The sequence below is a fragment of the Thamnophis elegans genome, chromosome 1 (assembly GCF_009769535.1).
Source record: "Thamnophis elegans isolate rThaEle1 chromosome 1, rThaEle1.pri, whole genome shotgun sequence".
NCBI classification, from domain to species: Eukaryota; Metazoa; Chordata; class Lepidosauria; order Squamata; family Colubridae; genus Thamnophis; species Thamnophis elegans.
The window spans coordinates 69,732,541-69,751,253 of NC_045541.1; the positions used below are offsets into that span (position 1 = coordinate 69,732,541).

At 42.3% G+C, this 18,713-nt stretch overlaps 1 long non-coding RNA gene across 1 annotated transcript; it reads left to right on the forward strand.

Moving 5' to 3' along the window:
* Positions 1–288: 288 nt before the first annotated feature.
* LOC116511170 lies at positions 289–3,404 on the forward strand. The gene is made up of 3 exons (XR_004255727.1): positions 289–2,064; positions 2,249–2,305; positions 3,286–3,404. It is a non-coding gene; the product is annotated as an uncharacterized LOC116511170 (long non-coding RNA).
* The last annotated feature ends 15,309 nt before the right edge of the window (positions 3,405–18,713 follow it).

The following is an 18,713-nucleotide window of genomic DNA, read 5'->3' on the forward strand; positions in this document are numbered from 1 at the left end:
ATTTGTGCCATTTTTTTCATGTGTTTTCATACTTGTTTCCCTGTACATTTCGATAGATAGGTAGGTAGGTAGGTAGGTAGGTAGGTAGGTAGGTAGGTAGGTAGGTAGGTAGGTAGGTAAGTAAGTAAGTAAGTAAGTAAGTAAGTAAGTAAGTAAGTAAATATGTCAGGGATGAGTTTGATTTCAGTGATTCGTTTTAGTATGGGAATAACCGGAGTTTATAATCTTGGTGAGTTTTCCTCTCATCTCTGAAAACGCAGAAGGTTCATGGCCCTAAACTTTTATTTGTTGCAACAGTTAAAGGGGCAAGAAATACGTCTTCGATTAAGATGAGTAAATCCCCCCTTTTAGTGGGTGAACGAGCCCCGCCCTCCACTTGTTCCTGTTATGTTACTTTCGTTTCCCCTGAGTCTTTGGAGTTTCTCGTCTTGAGCGGTCGCCGTGAGAATATTCTGATTACTTGTTTACAAAATAGCATGGAATTAATATGTGGACCCTCCCGTGCCTGCCGCTTCTCCCCCGCAGCCATCCACCCGCGGTCTTCTCAGCCACGCAGCCCCCGCAGCTCTTATAGACAGGAGGATTTCAGGGCAGAATTAGCGGACAGGGAAGAGTTTGCAAAGGCGCCATATAAATGTACCGAGATTCAATATTTGAAGTTCATTGTTCAAAGAGGAGGGTGGATGGGTTGGTTTTTGCTTTACGTTGACTTCCAATTAATGCAGCTCAAGAAGGAAGAAGCTTCCTCTTAAGGCCTGTACAAATCCTAACTAGTGGGATTAATTCTGACCCTTTGATCAGAGTTTTCAAAACCTGGAGTGTTAACTAGATGTAGGACTTTACTGAATCGCTTCACTTTTTTCTGAGGTTGTTTCATTAGGAAACCCAGGCTGAGGGTCCAATTGTGTTCTGACAAGAAACCTCACCTCATATGTGAAGCAAAGGTGGGATACAGATCTTGCTCTTGTGTCCTTCACAGTAACCTATGTCCAAATTGGTATGACCTTCCTGGAAAATGGCAATCAATATGACCCTCCATGCCTGATGCCTTTAGATCCATCTCCCAGTAACAAGACAGGAGGGCAGATACAATAAAATCTTGTCCAAATGGAAATGTCATTTAGCTGGGGGATCTGAGGTGGTGCTAAGATCAGAAAAAGACGTTTTGCATTGAAAAACGTTATGTTCTGATTAACTTTTCCTCATCTGATGTCCATGGAGATTCAAAATCAACCAGGACATGGTTGTCCCAAAGATGCTTTTCAAAAGGCAACTGGACTTTCTTGGTTTTTTCCCTGAAAACTTCTCAAGCAAGAAACCTATTTGGTTCTGGCAGAAAGATGGAGAAAGGACAGATTTCTATCCCTGAGAAAGTTGTATATTTTTTTTACTATCCTGCTCCCTGAAGCCTTCTGGAAATCTTCTTCAGTTTTACTGCAGGCAAATATTATTTCATAAAGTGACATTAAGGAGAAGGCCCAGAATTTGCCTCCTTGATGTTAAGACATTAACTTTTCTTAACTTGTTTGTTTTCAGGTATCTTAGCTGTGGCATCACTTCCAGCAAGAATGGCCACTGGAACCGCAGTTCTCATCACCTCTAATGGAGCAAACATAATCCAAACGGCTCCTGGATTGTCCAGTGTTGCTCTTCAGACATCTGGAGCAACTCCATATCCCCATTATGGAGCTCAGCAAATTCCCACCAGTGCTCCTCAACAAGTCCCACAAAATGGTCCTTTGGAAATATTCCTCAAGGCTGAAACCAGGCCTTGGGTCAACACCTGCACTGGCAGCTTAGAAGCCCCAACACCTTTGAAGGACCTTTCAAAGATGGATATAAAGTGATGCCTTTCCTGGGGTGCTAACAAATAAGAATGTTTTTTTCTCAGAATCAGCGAACAAAGTTGTCTTACTGTGTGTTTTCCTTCTGCAGGCTGTCCAAATATTGATTGGGCTGATCCACATCCTCTATGGGGCTGTCTCCCTTTCTTCAATTTCTTCTCCTGACTCCCCCCGCAGCTTGTGTACAGTTGGAGGTTACCCCTTTTGGGGAGGGATATTTGTAAGTATGTACACATTTTTGTTGAGTCATGCTCCATGGCAGTAATGGCTAAGGGTTACCTATAAAAGTCCTGTTTGCATTGGAGCCTATCTGGCTTTTCATGGGTGCCAGATTTTTCTGACAATTTCCCCCTTTTATCTGCAGTGGACTCCAATCATTTGTTCTTCTTTTTCCTTTTCCATAGTTTATTTCTTCTGGATCACTTTGTGTATCAGCTGCGAACAGTCCAAATCATGTTTTGGTAAGAAAGTTTAGCATTTGAATTTCTTTTATGCTATTTCTTTGTAAGCATTCTGATCCTTTTACTTTTATTGTCTATTGTCTTTAGATACTGCTCAGTTTTAAACCAACATTTAGGAAAGAAAAGCAAACTCAAAATCCCCCTCCCCCTTCCTTCTTTGCTCAACTGTTGATTCCAAGTCTTGCTTCCATCGAAAGTTCTACGTCAACAGTAGATAATTTTCAACCTTCCAGCATTTGAGCCTCTTCTGGTCCCCGTTTTGTGACCCAGATGGTTGGTGGCAATATGGTGACTTTGTAAACCCCTTAGAAAGAACTGTAAAGCACTGTGAAGTGTTATATAAGTCTAAATGCTATTGCTATTGCTAGTCCTGAGCAGAGGTGTCTTCTTTCATGCTCTTGAAGATCTTGAAGCTGACCTCAAAACATTATTATTCCTCCTCCTCCTCCTCCTCCTCCTCCTCCTCCTCCTCCTCCTCCTCCTCCTCCTCCTCCTCGATAGAGGATCCTGTTCCAGAAGTGTTCCTACCCGAAAGCAACATTAAAAAGAAGCCCTGTGTATTAGGAGTAAAAGTATGGAACTAGAGTGGGAATCACATGGGAATCAAAGGGAAGAGAGAGCTATTGGTAGCCATCCTACAAAGAGCTTGCATTCTTTTCCCCTGTGACCTCTTTGATTTAAAGAATGTTCATAGCAACATAGACATGTTTTTGTCTGTTAAAGGAAGAAAATATAGATTCAAAAGAAGAAACAAAACCATCTTGAGAGAAAAATACTACATTCCCGAAAGGGGAGAACTGAAAAGAGCAATTTTTCAGTATTCTCAGTTTTCTCCATTCCCATCTCTCTAGTAGTCCCTCTGTAATGTTTTATAGCTAAAAGAGCATTTAACATTACCATTTAATGCTTTTATGCCTTGCATTGATTAAGAGGTATGCCAACACTGTAATTTTTCTCCTTCTGGTGTATTTCTGTTTCAGGTGAATTTTAGTGTAGCAATGAACATCACAAGTGCTATAATGTCATTAATTGATAGCATCCTATCAACCTATCTAACCTATCCGAGCTGATAATCTACAGTTATAGTTTTGAAAGTGACTATTCATGTGTAAGTATACCAAACACTTCGTAAATTTTGCCTTCACGTGCAGAATCCGGAAGGAGATTATATATACAGGCAGGATATCCCAGACCCTTTGACTTAATTTTTCCTTGAATAAGTCTTGGTACCAAAAAGTTTTGTATTTGATTTCAAATATTGTGTATATATATACACACACACACGTACATACATACATACATACATACATACAATATTTGTGTTTTATTTGTGCTGATAAATAAATAAAGGGATTTACACAAATATAACAAAGGCAACAGTAAAAATATTGGGTTTCTGTCGTGATGGACTCTTGTGACGAGCCGACTGACAGATGATGGAAGCAGTTAGCTTCCTCCCATAATTGGGGCTTACCAGGGGTTGTAACACTAAATATATATACAATATTTATATATACAATTATATTTATATTTATATCTATCTATCTATCTATCTATCTAGATAGATAGATAGATAGATATAGATATAGATATAGATATAGATATAGATATAGATATAGATATAGATATAGATATAGAGATAGAGATAGAGATAGAGATAGAGATAGAGATAGATAGATATAGATATAGATATAGATATAGATATAGATATAGATATAGATATTTAGCTTTAGAAAACAAAAATTTAGGTTGATTCTGAAACGTGGACAGATTAAAACCACACCAAAAACTGGGATCAATGAATTTTTAGTATTTTGTAAAGTCCTTTGCTTTCTTATGAGTGTTAAATCATAGTAAATATTACATCCATGCCACAGAGAGGATGGTGTCAAGCTATTTTCCAAACCACCTGAAGGAATAATAGATGGAAACTGACCAAGGAGAGATTCAACTTAGAAATAAGGAGGAACTTTCTGATAGTGAGAACAATCAACCAATGGAACAATTTACCTTTGAGGGTATCAGGAAGAGATTGGACTGCCTTTTGTCAGAAATGGTGTAGGGTCTCCTGCTTGAATAGGAAGGGGTTGGAATAAATGACCTACAAGGTCCCTTCCAACTCAATTAATCTGTTAAATCTGTTAAAGGTCTTTACTCCTTTCCAGCCTGAGAAATGATTGGAAAGAAGTTGGGTAAAGAAAATAGATCTAACTGCATCCTTATTGAGGAGGGGAAACAATATACGCTAGGCTGACTGAATCTAAATCGCGTTGCTGCCCTTAACCATACTCTGTTGGTGCCACTTTCTCCATGAGTTTTCCTTTACCTTATCCCCAGCCTATGAGTAAGATTTACACCTGATATGAGTAAGTCATCATTAGCTGTACTTGTATAAAACTCGTCTTTTCCTCTGCTCTTATTCTGATCCCATCCAACAATAGCCTCAAGATGTATAAAATCTATTTCCCTTCACCCATAATCTTGGAGATAAAGTCAGGTGGCCAAGAGTGGATATGTTAGGACAGTGGGGAGTCCTGTCGCTTTTCCTCTTTGGATTAGCCAGCATCTGTCTTAACCATTTCTCTTTTTCCTTCTCCCTTCAGCATTTCGTTTCTTGAGGTTTCCTATCCAGGCTGCGGCTTTTGCGAGGGAGGCTGCCGCCGCCCCCCCCACCCAAAGGCAGCCATATGGCATACGCGAGGCCGCGGCTTTCGCGAGGGAAGGCCTGGAGGCCTTCCCTTGTGAAAGCTAGGCCGCTACCGCTGCTACCGCTGCTACCGCTGCTACCGCCCCAGGCTTCCTACTGCTGCTACCGCTGCTACCACCGCTACCCCCCCTGGCTTCCTACCGCCGCTACCGCCCCCCGGCTTCCTACCGTCGCTACCGCCACTGCCGTCGCCACCACCCACCCAAAGTCCCGCCGCTAGCGTGGCCGAGTCCCACTGCCGGGGCTTGGTTGCTTACCTGTGGGGGAAGCAGCAAGCTCCTGGAAGGTGAAGGGAAGGTGAACTGAACAAGGTGAAGCGCAAAACGAGGCGTCTCGGCAACAAACCCTTTTGAAAAGACTCTTTGAGAGATTCTTTTCAAAAGAGGAATGTTAGCCATTGGCGCCACACTTTTAAATGAGGCCAACCCGCTCACTGATTGGCTGGACTCCAGCCAATCAGTAAGTGGCAGGCTAGGCTTAGTGTGGACAGGCGGGGGAGCAAGCGAGCAAGCTGCGACGCGCCGGCAAAAGGGTGCTTTGCAGCGACAGGGGCCAGGACTGGTACCGGCGTTCCCGGAAGTTAATTACTTCCGGGTTCACCGACGATCCGGTTCGTGCGAACCAGTGCGAACCGGGAGGAACCCACCCCGTCACTGACAGTCAGAACTGAGAGTATAAAAATTGCTTTAGCCACTGCAACTATCCTTGGTTTAGAAGTTTTCCAGTTCGATGGTGACACGGCTTATTTGCATGCTGACCTAGATGATGAAATCTATGTGAGAAGCCCTCTAGGATTCCGACAGCAAGAAGGAGATACCTGGTTTCTAAACAAAAGTCTTTATGGTCTCAAACAGTCAGGTTTAATGTGGTACTTATGTCTTACTGACAAACTAAATTTAATGGGCTTTATTAAGTCCAAAACTGATGAGTGCATGTTCACAAAAAGATCTAACAATATATATGAGATAATTCTTTTTTATGTTGATGATATTGTTTATATTGGTCCAAATAAGAAAATGAGTGAGATTTTTGCTAAAGCTTTGCAGAGATACTTCACATTGAAATCTTTAGGTCATATTAGTACTTACTTAGGTGTTCAGATTGACAAAACACAGAAGAGGTTTAGTCTTTCACAAGAGGATAAAATTGAACAGATTTTGCATCAATGCAATATGAAGGATGCTAACACAACAAAGACACCCATGCAAACAGATTTTCACAACTTGACACATGAATCAAGTTCTGAATACAAGGATCAAACACTTTATCGTTCAGTCATTGGGTCACTGTTGTATATTAGTAGTTGGACCAGACCCGATATTGCACTTAGTGTTAATCTCTTGTCTCGACACGTAGGTAAGGCAAAAGAGTTTCATTGGACATGTATTAAGAAGTTATTGAAATACCTAAAACATACTAAACATATGAAGTTATTGTTAGAACCAACACATACTGATTGTGCAGAATTATGTTGTTATGCAGATTCTGATTGGGCGAGTGACAAGAAATCACGTAAAAGTACTTCAGGTTATATGATGTTCCTAAATGGATGTCCTGTTTACTAGCAAGTGAGGAAACAGAATTTTGTTTCTTGTTCATCTACTGAAGCTGAATGTGCTTGTGTTTCAGATGCATGTAATTCTCCAACATGGTTTGATGCTTTGGTCACAGATATCTGGACACGTCTGATTCAACTGATCACCATAATGGAAGACAATGAATCGGTGGTTTATATTTCTGAATCACGTTTCACAGTTCTAGGTCCAGAACAAGGTTTTATTAAATTGCAATATGTATCTACACATGATCAAATTGCTGACATGCTCAACAAACCACTTCCAGCAGCTCAACATGAACGTCTGCATAAGAAGATGTGCCTTATTTGATGATGTACCTGATGTCTGCTCAACTGGCAAAAAGAAGGGGTATCACAATGTTTTTTTGTTTTGCCAGCTGTGCTTATACTTTGAGATATACGGTAGACTGACTCTTGTCTGTCCATTTTGCCTTCTTCTTTCTCTTCCACCTTTCTCTGTTCGCCTGCCATGAGGAGGTAGGCTAGGAACTTTGCCAAAATGTAGTTATTAGCTAGTAAGTTTGTTTGTTATTTATTTTACAATAAAAATGTGTTTCTTAGAATATACCTCGGGTTTATTTTACTTAATTATAAAGTATACTTCAAGGAAAACCATGGTTCACCCTTCATCAAGCACAGGGTTGAATTTCCAACCCTCACAGACCCAATACAGGTAGTTCTTGATTTATGATTGCAATTTGGACCAGAACGTCCATTGCTAAGTGAGTCAGTGTAAGTGAATTGTGCCCGATTTATGACCTTTTTTGGCACTGTTGTTAAGTGAATCTGTTTTCCCACACTGACTTTTTAAAATCCAGCTGGAAAGGTCACAAATAGCAATCACTGACTCTGGCATGCCAGAAATGTCATATATACATGCTGGTTGCCAAGCATTTTGAATTCTGATCATATGACCATGGGGATACTGCTATGTGTGAGGACTGGTCATGATTCTCTTTTTTTCCCAAGTCTGTTATAACTTTGAATGGTCACCAGTTGTAAGTTGAGAACTACCTGTAGTAGCAGTTGCATAATCACTGATCGCAAAACAGATTGGAAGAAGTTTGCATATAACAAAAATATTCCATATTGTTAGGACACTTAAGTTGATCAAAAACACAGATTCCATGCAAATTGCCATTGTTTGATTTTTTGCCTCCCAACAGGGGAAGCTGTAAAGTCTTTCATTAGCTGCAACTTTGAAGAGTTTACAGTTGTGCAAACGTACAATTCCAAAATCAAAGCCATTCATACTTTCAGAGAAGGTATGTGTCAGTGAGTGTGTGTGTCAACAGTGACACCTTTACAATCTATGGACTTGAACGTATAGATTAGTTCCTTCCTTATCAATAATTACATGGTGAAAAGTTTTCACCCCTGCAATGATTTTTGCAGGATTTCAAAATGTACATTTGCAGAGTTTTTGAGGTTTAGGTTGATAGGCAACATCCTGAATGCAATCTAGCCACAATTGTAATGAGGTCACTCTTACTTCCTTTCTTCTGAGATTGTGGTGAGATTCACTGGGTGCAGCTGAGAACTAACACCCTGGAAATTGTGCTGTAAGTATTAAGAATGGAGTCCAATGAATTGAAGGAACAGGGTTTCATTTGAAATGTGTGAATGTGCTTCAGAAAATAAGCAAAAGATACCCCTTTCATTGCTAACTTAAGTCATGTAAATCCTTTTCCTTGAGAAACCAGCTATTGGAATGATCTTAGCTTTCTGATACAGCTCAGCTCCTCCCAACCTTGAATTAGGAACTTTAGACAGATTGCAGCAATTAGGGTTCTTATGGTTGACCTGGGACCAAAAAGAGACCAGCAACGGAAACATTTGAGGAGCCCAATTGATACACATTATTGAATTAATAAATGCATAGGAATAGATTAGATTCACTTACATGGAGTAACTTATAAAGCCACAAAGAGCTTGATTTTTCTTCCACCTGACATTTCCTAGAAGATTCTGAAAGATTCCATACTAGCATGGTGAAAAGTTTGATGATTGCAATGAGTTTTGCAGGTGTGCAAAAGGCACATTTGCAGTTTCTGAGGCTTGGGTTGATGGGCCTGTCCGAACATTTTATAGAATATAGTATTAAAATATATTATTAAAACATTTATGCTTTTATTAAGCTTCTGAATTTTTAAGATTTTGTTGGCCTCCTTACTCTCCACTGTTCTCAGGCCTTGAAAGACCAGGGAAGTGAGATAAAGGGTACATTCCAGGGATAGCTTCTCTTTAGCTAAATATATTTTCAGAAAAGTAATAAGCTGAAGGAAAGGAGGGAGGGAGGGAGGAAGGATGCTGAGATGGGTAATGGGTGGTATTCTATAAGAAGGGCTGATTATAATATATGCATAACCATGTTGGATGGGGGGGTTACAACTACCTATCTAACAACTGCCTATCTTGCTGTAGTTGCTCTTGGGTGAAAAATAAAGAACTACATTCATGCAACTGCTTGTTTTCATTTTAATTGCAGCTCAGAAATGAACTTAGTCAGGAAAACAAATTCAATAGGTTACATCCTGAATCTAGCCACAGCTGAATTGATGTCACCCTATTTCCTTTCTTATGCTTTGTTTTGTGGGTAGATTCAGTGGGTGCAGCTTAGACGAAATGTGTTGAGAAGTATTCTTATAGATGTATAGGAGTCAAATGAATGGAAGGAACAGGATTTCATTTGATCCAGGGTTCCACTCTATAACTTCTGCAAGATTAATAGGGCGCTTCTGAATATGATATCCTTTTTATTGCTAACTAAGCCCTATAAAGATCAATAGATGCCTAATCCAGTTGGAGTTGCCCCCCCCCCACCTCCTTTGGACAAATCAACCTCTGGAGGCAGACTTATTATCATTCTCGTTGAGCAAACTGTTCCCAGATTTAAATTAAGGCAGAGGGATTCAAGACCACTTCTCAGGTGTGTTATGTTTGCAAAGATCCTCTGTAGATAACAATTTCTTTATGATTTATGTTGATTCCTCATTCTGCTTGAATAGGGATAGAGGTAATAACTTATATCTTAATCAGTGCCATGCCTACAATAGTACAGTAAAGCAGATAACTTCGGATGAACGAAGACAGGAGATTGGAAGAAGACAAGAAATGATACTTAAGGCTTCCAGCAAGCTTTTCTAAAGCTTTGGTTCTAGGATATGAGGCTTGTATCACAGATGCAACTTGGTGCTTTGCTTGGGGGCCAAAATATTTGGATAATTTCCTCCCCTTGTAGTATAAGGATGTAGGGTGAATCTTCTGAGTAGGAGAGAAAATTGCTAAATAAAGAAGATAAAGTTCAAATATTTTGCTTGAATAGTTGAACTCTGTAGGCTGTATAGATGGCAAAATAAAACTATGCTTATAAACTAATCAAAAAGATATGTAACTTTTTACTAAATTTGAAAATGGGAAAGGAACAAGTAAAAGATACAATGGTACAATGGGAATATTTTTTGGTTCCATATAGAACTAGAGGAATTGCAAAATTTATGGGAAAGGAATTATAAACTAACAATTGCAACCTTGTACAACCCCCCCCCCCCCACGTATGAACATAGGTCTCACCCCTTTGGTGACAAGAAACTCTTGTTAAATGAGAACTGCCTGTAGCTTGAGTGCTGGAAGACATTCTGCCTCCTCCTGAGCAGAAGGAGATTGCTTAAGGAGAGAATGAGCACATCCACACAGCCTCCTGACTTTGCCTCAAAGGCTTCTTGAAGCCATTCTTTAAGGACTCATCTGCGTGATATCGCCTCCCTCTCATTTCCAGTCCATAGCTGCGGGAAGTACTACTGGTTTTCTCTCATTCAAGGTGGAAATCATGTTTTACAACTTCCCTTATCACAGCCCTTTTTATATGCACAATCTGCATTGCTTCACTGATAGCATGGCTCTTGACTTCCATCCGGAGGCATCTGCGGTTGTTATCAGAGATGGGTTCAGCAGTGACCCAGGCCTGCCACGTCCCTGAACCGGTTCTCCAGGAGGCGTCATAGGAGCTGCCATCTTGTTTTTTGCTTTTGCACATGTGCAGAATAATTTTTATTTCAGTGTGCATGTATGTGCAATGCACCTAAAAGCAAACTGGCAGTAGCTGCCAGAACACACCCCGGTTGTGATGGTAGACAGACATGATCCCAGCAGAAGAGCAGCCCCACCAAGAGTGCAGAAAAGCAAAAAAACCAAAACTGCTGTGTATCTGCCTCCTTTCAGCACAGTTTTAATTTCCCAGCAAGCCAGTTGCTCTCTGGGTCAGCTCCATTTCTGTCTTGACTGATAGGCAGGTCACTCTAGGAAGAGAATTCTTTGTGACCATCCCTCTTTACAATGACCTTTCTGTCAGCCCTGGATAGGAGTTAAAAGGCCCAATGGGCAGGTCACCCTGTGAGGCATTTCTTGGGACCAGGTTTCTGCTCAGTGGTCTTTCTGTCAGAGTCAGAAAAAATAGTAGAGCTGGACCTCTGTAGATACAGCATTCCATTAAGGAAAGGACATGAAACATGCTCAGGATAGATCAGCTGGTTCAGTCGATCAACTTGAATGACAGCTTAGTGAAAACTATCATTCTCTCAACATCTGTGTTAATGTTAGTTTCCAATGATGGCTTCTAATGCAGGGAGAGACAACATCTTGGCATTTATCAACCCTTATCAAAATGTTAATTGTAACGCCTAAAATGAAAACGAAATTGATTTTTTTAAAATGTCCTGTTTTTGTTAAAAATATATTGTTTAAAATTGTTTAAAAATAAAACGTTATTCTGCCAACCTAGCATTTCAAAAGCATGTAAAAATGCAAGTAGAAAAATAGGAAGCACATTTGGTGGCAAGGTAATAGCGTTCTGTGCTCCTTTGGCATTTAGTCATGCTGGCCACAAGACCACGGAGATGTCTTTGGACAGCGCTGGCTCTTCGGCTTTGAAACGGAGATGAGCACTGCCCCCTAGAGTTACCCAAGAGACAAATTAGAGATAATATGAAAATTATATTGAATGCATTAGAATATTATGAAGTACACCCTGGGAAACAAATGGCATTGTTATTTCTGGATGCGCAAAAAGCTTTTGATAACGTTAACTGGAAATTCATGCTAATGCAACTGCAAATGATGGACTTTGGGGAGGGATTTATAAATATGGTTAAAACTATTTATAAAGAACCACAGGCTAAAGTGATGGCAAATAGAGGTATGACAGAAGAAGTGCCGATTAGAAAAGGGACCAGGCAAGGGTGCCCACTATTTCCACTATTATTCATATTGACACTAGAAGTTTTGAACATAAAGTCCTGCTGCGCAGCCGCCACCTCCGCTCTGGCCACAGCCACCCTAGTCACTACTCCAATCAGTATATCACCTCCAACAGCCCCCTCATCCTCATCACTCTCAACCTCCTCACCCAGAGCAAATAGTTGTTTCTTTGTGGGCTTTTTCTCTTTATATCACACATCCTGTTCTGGTTTACCATATTCACCAGCTATGCCTTACTCCCTTCCTCCTTCCACAACTGCAGCAGCCACTTCCCTGACAGGCACGGGCGCATATGGAGGGGGCCTCAGGAGTTCTTCCTCATCTTGCACTAAAACCATTTTCTGCTTTTCACGTTCCCTGATCTCAGGCACCCTCACTTCCTTAATTCTTTCAGACGCTGCCTTCAAGCTCCTTCCTTTCAGTCTGGCCACACCGAGGCACACCATTTTAGCTTGACATTGCAACAATTCTTCAGACTTGTCTGCCACCGCATCTCCCCACTGATCTATATACTGAAACTGGTTTGGCTCTTCACAAAATCTTTCATGCATTTTCCATTTATTCAAGCCACACAGACCTTCATTGCTTTCTTTTCTTGCTAACTGGAAGGCTCTTTCTCTGACTGGGCATGGATTCTATCTACTTGGCCCCTCCTCGACAATTCTTCCGGCAAGTCCCCTAGCCTCCCACTCTTTCTATCTTCCTTCTCTGAAAGTTGAGCCCAATTAACATACGCTTTGTATGCTTATTCCACAAGTTCAGAGATGCCTTTCCTGGCCCCCCTTTCTGTCTTCTGTATTTTGTTTAATTATTTACCCTAATGTCATCTGCAGAGTGACCAATGAAGATCATATTGATCATTCCCTTACTTTCTTCAAACTCAGGATCTGAGCTTGTGATATTTTGCCTAAAGGTTCGATAAATGCATTCTAGGATTTCCCCTGGATTTTCATCCTGTTCCTGTTGAATTTAATAGACCTTCCCTAAATTTTCAACTTTTGTTGAATCCTAACAAAACTAAGGTCCAATACTTTTTCAGCTGAATGGACTAGGTTCCCAATCTGGTTCCTTCAGTAACCCATCTGGATTTTTTTTCATGATCCTTCTGCAAAGGCTTATTCATGGTTATCTTCACCAGCCTTCTTTTCTCGGGGGTTTATACAATTTCCATCAGAATTTGTATGTCAGCTCAAGCAGACTGGTGAGTTCAGAAAAATGGATGGAAAAAGGACATGCATCTCATCTAGAGTTTATCTATAAGCAGGAATTTGATTTTTCCAATTATATAAATCAGCCATTGAGAATGGAGCATATCCACACCTCATGTAACTCCCCCTCAACTTCTGGCAATCAAAGATCCCTTAGGGGCAACTTGAGTTTTGTCTCAACTGCTCCCTTGGACCAGGTTTGTGGTCCACTTGATCTGGTTTCCTTCCTCCTGGTCCCACCCAATGGGACTGTTTGTTCATTCTAACCAATATATGATTCCACTCTTTATCTCCCTGGGTCTCCTACCCCTTCAGTGTCAACAGGTGGAGGGCACTGATCTCAGAGACACACTCTCTCCTTCTCTTGACACCCTAAGATATGACACCCTATATTCAGTATGATTAAAATAATCAGCAAAACCTTTCAACATAAATTCCAACAGCGTGCGGGGCACACTGCCATTACCACCCATCCTAACACATTACCAGCAACCTGAGCCCCCAGAAGCCGGAACTCAATGGCTACTTGCAGGAACTGTGCTGGTTTAACCACCCACACAACCTATACGGACTTCATTAGGAACGCCTTCCCGAGTCCAGGGAGGTGATCAGGCCCCCTCTTCTACCTTCAAATGAGATAGGTACAACACCAGTTACATATACTTGCCTGAGACATCTTCACAAAAGCCCCTTCCTGGCCAGGATACAGTTCAGACCTACTTTCCTTCCCTTAAGGGATCTTGGACTAGCCTTCAGCATCATTGGCCCCAACGAGGTACCACAGCCATCTCCCAGAGGCACAATCCCCCATGGCGCCTGGAGAATGTTTGGAGGTGGTCCCCTGCAGGGTCCAAGGGGTCAGGCTGCCCTCAGCGAAACATCACCTCGCTTAGTGTCCCGGCAAAGGAGTCGCCAAAAACTGTTGTAGAAAAAAACAGGACACGCAAGCCAGCTCTTCAGGGAAGGAATAGTTTATTGCACAGGTCCAGAGACAAAGGTGAATTTGGTGTACCAAACTGGGAATTATACTATCAAGCAGCAGCTCTAATATGGATAAAATAATGGATACTACTAAAAAATGCAAGGTTGGAGGGACACAATATGCAACTGGGTTGGCACGCATTTTGTAGTATGGGAAAAATAGATTACATGGTTACTTTCAGAGCAGTGATGGGTTTCAAAAATTTTTAGAACCTCTTCTGTAGGTGTGACCTGTTTTGTGGGAGTGGCTTGGTGGTAATGTGACCAGGTGGGATTGGCTTGGCAGTCATGTGACTGGGTGGGCATGGCCAACTTGTAAAATGTGGTGAAACTCACATAACAAGGCTCTTGCTTTGCAACCAAAATGTTGGCTCAGAAACTCTGGCATTTGAAACACACAAGTCTTAAAGCTGTCAAGTTATAAGACCCTTGCACCCCTAACCCTTTAGAAAAAAACCCCAGGGGTGTTCAAATAGCTTTAAGACTTGTGGACTTCAACTTCCAGAATTCCTCAACTAGCATAGTGGGTTGGGGAATTCTGAGAGTTGAAGTTTGCACATCTTAAAGTTTCTAAGGTTGAGAAACTCTAGAGGTGGCCCCTTTAACTGCGAATGTTTGGAGATGGGACGGATTAGAAGGAATAACTCCTCTGCTATCCCCTCAATCTACTCTTATAAAACCCTCCAGGTTAAGGTAACTTTGTTGTCATATCTTTACGGTGAGCACAATGGTTGGCATCTATTAAAAATGAAATGGTGTTGTTTGCTCTCAAGAGAAAGTATACATCTACTTTGAAAGAGCCAGAGCCAGGGTCATTTCCACATTGCTTAAGAGTGAACACACTAATTGTGGAGCCTGACGAAAGAAGCCACGTACACAGGTAAAAAAAGGAGCTGAGTTAATGAAGGCAGCGAGAAGGCACAGCCACCAGAACTGAGAAATGGGGAAGGTGGGAAGGGATATAAACAAAAGAAAAGCCTTCTTAGTTGCTGTTCATCTTTTCTTCTCAGCCCTCAAGGGGCTTCCATCAAGCAACACCAAGGGGGTGCCCTAAAGATAGGAACCTGACTCTTTCACCTTGACCCTTGTCATTCACACATCCATGGATCCCGCGGTCACTTCCAGGATGCTGCACCCAAGCGAGCCAGAAGGAAAAGCCACACCTACCCCTAGGCCCCCTCGACTCCCACCCACCCCCACTTCCCCTGAGGTTTTCGCACCTGCCGCCCCAAGGAAAACCTTTTAGCTCTGGCCGGTGTGAGCCCTCAGGTGGCAGGGCACCAAGGTCCCTTCGCCTCACTTGGCGACTCAGACGAAGCAGCGGTGGGCCCTAACCCAGCGGGGCTCTTTCTTCTCGCTCTTCATCTTGATGTCGCTGCAGCTGCCAGGCGCAGCCTGCCGGAGTAGCCGGAACCATGCTGAGGCGGCCCGGCAGGCAAGGGAGCGAGCGAGGGGGGATCAGGCTGTATGATCCTCCATCGCTCACTCTCTCTTTCGCCTGCCCGGACCGCCTTGGCGCCACTCTGACTATCTCCATCTGTCCATGCTCGGCAGCTGCGACGACATCAAGTGGGAGCGAAGGGAGGTGAAGGGGCCTCAGTGCCCTGCTGGATCCTCCATCACTCACTCACTCTTTCACCTGCCTGGACTGCCTTGGCACCACTCTGGCTCCCTCTGTCCGTCCACGCCCGGCAGCTGCGGCGACGTCATCAAGACGAAGTGGGAGCGAAGTGAGGTGAAGGGGCCTCGGCGCCCTGCCAGATCCTCCATCGCTCACTCACACTTTCATCTGCCCGCCTTGGTGCCGCTCTGGCTACTTCCGTCTGTCTGCACCCAGCAGCTGCTGCAACATCATCAAGATGAAGTGGGAGTGAAGGGAAGCAAAGGGGCCTCAGTACCACCGAGGCCTCTTCGCCTCACTTCGTGTCACAGACGAAGCAGCAGCAGGGCCCTCTCTCCTGGATGGGCTCTTCCCTCTCGCTCTTCATCTTGATGATGTCACTGCAGCTGCATGGATGGAGGTAGCCATAGCTGCACCGAAAGCTAAGCGAGTGAGCAACAGAGAATCAGGCAGGGCACCGAGACCCCTTCGCCTCACTTTGTGACTCAGACTTAGCAGCGGCCGGACCCTCTCTCCTGGATGGGCTCCAGCTGGCTTGCTGCCATCACCCCTCCCCCATGCACTTATTGGCGGCCATGTACTATAAGCAAACCCAGGATCCTTGCGAAAGCCACAAAAAATCACCGGAGTCACTTATAGTGCAGGGCCATGGCAGGCCGCTCCAACAAGCATGCCGCTGCCCCCCACCCATGGCCCACCCCCTCCCACTGCGCTTAGGTGTGGCCACGTGGGCTGAGCAAGCCCGGAGAGCAAGGGCTCCAAACTTGCCAAGAAAGGTGGCCGCGCAGTGGTTCCCACTGCCACTCCACTTAATGGTGGCCAGGTGGCCCTGCCCCCCCCACACTTACTGGTGGCCATGCAGCCCTGCACTATAAGGGAACCCAGGGTCCTTGCAAGGCTGCAAAAGATCAGCGGACTCACTTATAATGCAGGGCCATGGCAGGCCACTCCAGCTGGCCTGCCACCTCCCCTCCATCCCTAGTTGCAGCTTAGTTACTTAGCTGAGGGAGGCAGGTAACAATAGCATCAGGGAAGGCAAGCGGACATGAGAGCCAAAAAGATAAGTGGACCATCTGCACCGCAATTTAAATAGGGCTCTTAGAGGTGGGCGGGGCGATTAGTGAGCCAGCCAATTAGGGAGTGGAGGGCGGGGCAAGCATAGTGCAGAAAGGCGGGAGGAGCAAGTGAGTGGCGACAGAACGGGCGGGGCAAGGGAGTGAACAAGCGGCGACTGGACGGGCGGGGGGAGCGTCAGCATTCTGGGATTATTCCACCATACCAACTGGTTCTAAAAGATACAGTAGATTTGAGGAACCTCTTCTACCAAACTGGTTAGAACCGGGAGCAACCCACTTCTGTTTCAGAGGCACTATGTAAGAAATGGTTTATACACAGTATGGGAAAAAGTAAAAAAAAACCAATATATGGAAATACCAATGTGGCTTTCAATGGTAGAGGCTCTGGTACATCCAAATACTAATAGTATGAAAAAGGTTATTAGGTACAAAGGTACATTAACAGTGCAGAGAGAACTAAAACAGAAGAAAGAATTAGAAGAACTTGGATTGAACAAGGATTGATATAGGATGGTTTAAATAAATGCAAATACAAACAAGATATGAGAAAGATGCTAAAGAGTATGGTTTTAATATGGAAAACTTAGAGTTAGATAGGATACTCATGGGAACAGATGAAAAAATTATCAAAAAATTGTAGAGTTATTTACTTAGAATATACCTAGACAAAGAAGAGGTCAAAGAAACAATGATAAGATGGGCAAAAAACTTTGGATATACAATAGAACTAGAAAAATGGCAACAACTATGGGAAAGGAATTATAATCTAACAATGGCAACAGCATATAAAGAGAATTTATATAAAATGTTTTATAAATGGCACAAGACACCTGAGAGATTAGCAAAAATGTTTAAGGATAAATCAGCTAAATGTTGGAAATGTCACCAATTGCCAGGAACATACTATCATATGTGGTGGATGTGTAGGAATGCAAAAAGCTATTGGGTTAAAATACAAATGTGGTTAGAGAAATGATACATAAACCCGTAGAGTTTAAGCCAGAGATATTTTTATTGGGTATTCTACCATGAAATATAGTAATGAAAATTTATATTTGATTGTACAAATAATAACAGCAGCCAGAATTGTATTTGCACAAAACTGGAAAGCAGACAAAATCCCATCGGAATGGGAAGTAATAAAGAAGATATTAGATTGTGCAGAAATGAATAGGTTGACATTGAGAATAAAGGACAAAGAGGAATCAGTGTACTACAGGACATGGGGGTGATTTTACGAGTGGTTTGAACAAAGGTATAAATAGAAAGAAAAAGGGACAAAACATGAAATGAGTATCTCAGACGTCACATGATTAATATAGGGGGGAGGAAATAAAAAAATATTAAAATGTAACTATATAGTCGGATTGACATATGATAAAAAATAACTACAAGAATGTATATCTAAGTATGAATTTGAAAATAAAAAAAAAAACTTTTTACAAAAAAAATTCCCAAAAAGAGAATTACCAGTATAAGACACACCTTCCCCCCTAGAAGAGCATGGAAATATTGGTGCGTCTTATACACCGAATACAGCCATTTTTGAGCTCTAGAAGCCTCACTCAAACATTCCATTTTTGAGAAAAATGGGTGAAAATGGGCTGTTTTTCACAAAAAGAGGCATTTTCCCTTCCTCCAGCCCTCAGAAGCACTATGCAGGCTTCAACAGGGCTGGGGGAAAGAAAAGGCTCCCAATTTTTGCAAAAAATGGGCCGTTTTCCTCTTCCTGAAATCCCCAGAGGCACTCTTGAAATTAGAGAACAAGAGGATGAGCAATTTTATAAGATATGGGATTTGTTTTATTGGTGGCTAGGGGAAAAAAAAACCTTGGAAATGAAAAATGATATACTTATGCTTTAATTGAAGAAGTTGAATGATGATATAACTATGCTATGAAATAATCTAACAATGATACAATGAAAAATTAATATAAGGTCTGGTGATATAATGTATAATGTTAAGAACGTATTATAATGATAT